Here is a 5,845-nt window from a genome sequence, read left to right as displayed (position 1 = left end):
ATTCCAGCAGCTAACATTATTTATTTTCTGTCCAACGCCTAATGGGGTGTCATTTATTTTCTTACTGAAACTAGTGTAATGCATCCCCCTCCATAGCAACCATGACTGCCTCCAATATCTCATCCTCAGTTAAACGGTAAAACCTAAAATACCTATCTACACGTAGTATCCACCCATCTGGATCAGACCCATCAAAAACTGGCATATCGAGCAATCTATACCTCCAATTTCTATGGCCAACACCTGGTCCACAAACACCTCCCCCTCCATCAGAGTTTTCCTCAACCCAATTTCATCCTCCAAACCCTTTATTCTCATAACCCTTGATCTCATCGCCCAACTCACATAACACCGACTTAGGACTGCAGAATAGCATATCGACACGATTGACACTACTTTCAGCCTTATCTTATTACAGTACTTGTTTCGATTGAAACCCTATTAGCGTTGCCTTCATCTCCGCCTGATATCTAAGTTGGTCACTATGTATTGTATTAATTAGGGTTTCGTGATACTCCATACTCCTCTTCACCCTTCCTTCTAACCGGCCTGTTAAAGCTTCAAAATTTTCCCTCATCTTCTTAGTTGCCAAGGTTTGACCTTCCATCAAAATATGTGTCAGAGAGTGACGCATAGCTTCCATAGCTTTCTCGACAGCATTCGTGACCATACCCTTCAGTGATTCTTCATGTCTGCCATCTTCTCCTCAATTAAATCCACCCGTTGAGCAACCGTAGGCGGCCCCATTAAATCATGTTGCTCTGATACCAAATATGTAATGTTCTACTATAAACTATAAACTCACAAGACTGGATAAACGATTAAATCTAATGAACTCCACCCAAACAAGCTTAATATGCATAAATTTAGTTGAATACATATTGGGGCATTCGAGAGGCCCATCTCTCCATGACCTGATTAGACTACACACATATCAGATAATAACCCTAGTCTCCCTTTCCAGATTATATACTATTTTCCCTTGAGCTTGTAATAACTATTTCACCCTTTGACCTGCATGGTTGTCGACCCTTTATTTTAAATATCATTGCCTTTTGTTCAATCTGGTCCAATTACTTTCTTACCAATCTGCTTTCTTCTGGAATATGTCTTTAGTGGTCATGTAGCATTCGAGTGCATCATAGCCTGCAGGTTTTCCTGGCATGTATAATTTATTATCAGAAAAGTTATACTTTCTTTAAGAATACTTTACTTGAATTGTTCCATGTACTTGATCAGCTAGTCATTCATTAATAATTTACTATTTTCAAGCTAATGAACTACCAAATAATTGTATATTATTAGAGATATTGGTGTATGTTATATAGGCATAGTAGTACTTGAAAATGAATCTATGCAAGAAGAGTTACTTGAAAAGGATTATACCATTAACTCATTGCCTGCAGATGAGGACAACTTGAGGGAATAAGCTACAACACTACATGTCGACGTCTACCAAAATATTCCTGCCAGAAGTTTTAAACAAAAACTGTTGTCATTATTCAATACGCTGCTCTTGTGTTTTAATCCGGGTGATAAGAAAAACAAGAGACATGATGATTCCATTTCATTGCATATGGATGACGAATGTTGCATTGATATACTCTATTCTGGTGTCTTATCCAGCAGCAAATATCCTGACTTTTTTTCGAAGTTGTCCTACGAACGAAAGGGTTTTTGATGGCAGAGGTAAAGATTCCCAAGAGCCAGTCCCACTCCCAACTCCTGTCTTGAAAACATAAAAGAGAAAGTTTAGTGTTTGCTACTAAACTTTTTGTATTGGACTGAAGTGAGCCCTCAAAAACTGCAGACGGATCGTCCCATTTCTTTCCTCCTCTCTTCCGTACTTTTTCTTTCTGCTTCACAATACCTTGCTCGTTTATTATTTTCTTTTAATTGGCTAATTTGTTTATATGTGTGTTTGAGTATTGTCTTGGAACATATCACCTTGTACAAGTTCGTTCAATTTATGAAAAAGATTCTAAATTATATGTTGTCTCCACTTTCATAATCCAAAACGATGAAGAAAGCTACACTAGGTGTTCCTGGAGTTGTCACTGATTTTCAGGTTTATAGGCCATTAACCACTTTCTAGTCTTTTTATTTTAAGAATTATGAAATACATTTTTTATTGATGTTTATAGAATGACTAGGGATACAATTTGTGAAACATTAAACATGACATCAGTCTCGAACTAATTAAGCAATTAAGTAAAAAACTCATCTAGAAGGTTGCATCAAACATAGAAAGATTTCTGACTATTTATTTTTGTGTCTTTTAAAGTTATCCAAGTTGTTGTAAACTTGGAAGCATCAAAATATTTATTTAAAACAATGTTATAAACAATACAATCACAGAGATCTCAAAAAATAGAAAATGTAGAGATGCTTTAAAGATGCAGAGGAGAAAATAGTTTCTCTAATATCAAAATAACTGCATAGTCTCTTTAGTACAGAAAGATAGACATATAAAGAAAGTAATGGGACTGCTAGTCATGTGATTGTACTATCAGATCATGTGACCCTATAACGGACTGTTGTGATAGTTGATCATGAAGAGCATGAGACCAATAACTTATTTTGGAATCTTCTAAATATGATGTTGGTCCCATTTATTTAAGTAAACTCCCCTTAATACTCCCCCCCAAGCTGGTATAAACTCGAAGAGGAAAATGTCAGCTTGCGAACATGAGTTTGATGAAGTGGAACTGGTAGGATCTTTGTTAGTATATCTACAACTTGATTTATGGAAGCCACTTTCTCAGTGATGATGTGACCAACCTTGACTTCATCTCAAACATAATGGCAGTCAATGTCAACATGTTTTGTTCTTTCATGTTGAACTGGATTTGCTGCAAAGGCCAGGGCAGCTTGATTATCACAATAGAGGATTGTTGGTGGTAGATCTGTTAGTCCTAGATCTTTGAAAAGACTCTTCAACCAAGTAACTTCACAAGTTGTCATTGCCATGGATCTTTACTTAGCTCTTGCAGAACTACGCGTGATAAGTGGATTTAATATCTACTTGGAACGCTTCATGTCAGCTTAAGTTAGTGTTTTGGACTCAAGTAATTGGTGTTTTTAATGTGTTTTGTGTTGAGTCATTACAGGGCATTAGTCAGAAGGTGGAAAGGAGTTTTACAATAATTTTATGCTAATAAGAGGTCAGGAATGGAGTTGCAGAAGATCGCATGAAGAATGGAGTGCCAAAAGAAGAAACTGCAGAAAAAGATCAGAAGGACAGCGCACCCGCGCTTGGTCAGGCGCGCCCGCGCCATGTTTTCCAGAGAAAGAACGCGTATGCGCCAGTGCAAAGCTGCAGAATCCTGTTTCTACTATAATTTGGTTATTTGCAGCGTCCAGGTATTCCGGGGCCTTATATATAAAGAAAAGAAGACATTTTTAATAACAAGGAAGCCAGGGAAAACATTAAGAAGACCTAGAGCACACGAGACGGCTTAGGAGAAGAAGATTTAGTTTCACACTTTTGTATTCTTCGATATAGGCGATACTTTTGGATGCTTGTTTTTTGATAGAGCAGATGATACGGTTTAGGAGAAGAAGATTTAGTTTCATACTTTTGTATTCTTCGATATAGGCGATACTTTTGGATGCTTGTTTTTTGATTTGTTCTAAAACCTAGTACCTATATATTATCTCATAGTATTCTGAACTTATTCAGTACCATTTTTGCATTAGAACCCAGGGTGACGATGTGTTCGATCATGAACTAATCGTTGTCACGGGGTTCTAGCGGATTTATTTATGGATTTCAATAGTTGGTTGTTCAAAATCTTTAGTGTGTGGTGATTTATGATTTCCTAGTTTGGTTGTACTTATTCGTCTTTGATGCTTAGCTAACATCTAAGTTATTTGTTAATCTCTATTGAAGCGACAGTGAATATAGAGGTTTAGAACTTGCCATGCTAGTATAGGTGTATATATGAATTGACATGCATAATTTGTGGAGTAATTTTAACCATCTTACCTGCCCTATGTAATCACAATAGATAACTTGTTCTTAAACCATTATGTTTTCAAATTCTATAGACATATAGGGTCTAAGCATAATCAGTGTCTATTTGGATTCTATCTTGATTGTGGATGCTCAGTAGTAGGGTATACGTATATCGAAAGATAGCGTATACTAATATCGTATTATCTGGTTAGTTATCATCACCATCGCATACTATTGATAAAGGCATAATCTTTGAATGAAGTATTTAATGAAGTTAGAATCTCATGTTTTATTCTCATATAAGTAATTCACTTTTAATCTCTTAGTTAATGCATGCTAGTATAATCTCTTAAGTAGTTAATCAACTCAATTTGTTACTTGCCTTAGCTGTGAACGATAATCATACATTGTTGCATAAGTGCATAATCTGAACTTAACCTAAACCAGTCTTTGTGGGAACGAACTTGACTTAAATCTTATACTACTTGTGATCGCGTACGCTTGCGTGTATTTTCACGTGTATTTTCGTTCGAACAAGTTTTTGGCGCCGCTGTCGGGGACTCGGTGTTAATTTTTAGTTTATGTGCTTGACATCAGTGGTCGTTAAAGTTCACTGACTCAGATTACTTTATTTACTACGGTTACTTTGTTGTGTTTCAGGTACTTTAGAGAACGTGTATGCGAACATGTTTTCAATCTCATAGGGAAATACTAGACGAAGTTGAAGAAGAGGAAAAAGAAGTTTTTGAAGAAGTTGAAAAAGTTAAAGAAGAAGTTTTCATTACAATGGGAGAACCAGCAGCAGAAAAAAAAGCGCTAATGGATTATTCTCAACCAAAGATCAATAACATTCAATCTAGCATTGTCAGGCCGGCTATCGCAGCTAATACATTTGAGATCAAGCATGGCACAATTCAGATTGTGCAGAATTCAGTCCAGTTTGGGGGTGCTCCAACTGAAGATCCCAATATGCACATTAGGGATTTCATTGAGATTTGCGACACCTTCAAGTTCAATAATGTTTCTGGAAATGGTTTGAAACTGAGACTTTTCCCATTCTCTCTGAGGGATAAAGCTAAGAGTTGGTTATACTCTCTACCAGCTGGTTCTATTGCAACTTGGGAGGATCTTTTTCAGAAATTCCTTACTAAATTCTTCCCTATGGCAAAGACAACTGCAATCAGGAATGCTCTTACTCAATTCACGCCGTAATAGGGTGAATCTTTATCTGAAGCTTGGGAGCACCATAAAGAGATGCTTAGGAAGTGTCCTCATCATGGAATGCCTGACTGAATGGTGATCAATTATTTTAATAATGGTTTTGGAGCACAGTCAAGACCTATGCTCGATGCAGCATCAGGTGGAGCCTTATGGGCTAAGATCTATGAGGAAGCTTATGAGCTAATTGAGATCATGGCCGCTAATGAATATCAAAATCCAATGCAGAGGCTACCACAAGGCAAGGTAGCAGGAATTATGGAGGTGGATATAGCTACAGCTAACACTGCTCAGCTTAAGGCATTGACTATGAAGGTCAATTCTCTGACCAACTATGGCGTTCATCAGATAACGAGTGTTTGTGAGATTTGTGTAGGTTCGCATTCGATGGAGCAATGTGCTATATCTAGTGAATCAGCTCAATTTGTGAGCAACTTTCAGAGGCCGCAGCAACCTGTTCCTGCTACTTATCATCCTAACAACCGCAACCATACTAATTTTAGCTAGAGCAATAATCAGGGTGGTATGCAACAGCCACAACAGCCATACCAGCAGTTTGGAAATAAGCTTGGTTATCAACAACAGTTTGCACCAAGGCAGTATTTTCAGTCACAGGAGATGCATTAGCAATTTCATGGAGGTGTCGGTCCATCTTTGAATGAAAAATCT

The 5,845-nt window shown here is 37.3% G+C and overlaps 1 non-coding gene across 1 annotated transcript; it reads right to left on the bottom strand.

Annotated features, from left to right (window-relative positions):
* Positions 1–5,134: 5,134 nt before the first annotated feature.
* Positions 5,135–5,241, bottom strand: LOC141675398 (small nucleolar RNA R71). Its single transcript, XR_012556054.1, has one exon. It is a non-coding gene; the product is annotated as a small nucleolar RNA R71 (small nucleolar RNA).
* Between the last annotated feature and the right edge of the window lie 604 nt (positions 5,242–5,845).

This window comes from Apium graveolens, chromosome 7 (genome assembly GCF_009905375.1).
Source record: "Apium graveolens cultivar Ventura chromosome 7, ASM990537v1, whole genome shotgun sequence".
Lineage (NCBI taxonomy): Eukaryota > Viridiplantae > Streptophyta > Magnoliopsida > Apiales > Apiaceae > Apium > Apium graveolens.
This window is presented reverse-complemented; position numbering and strand designations above follow the sequence as displayed.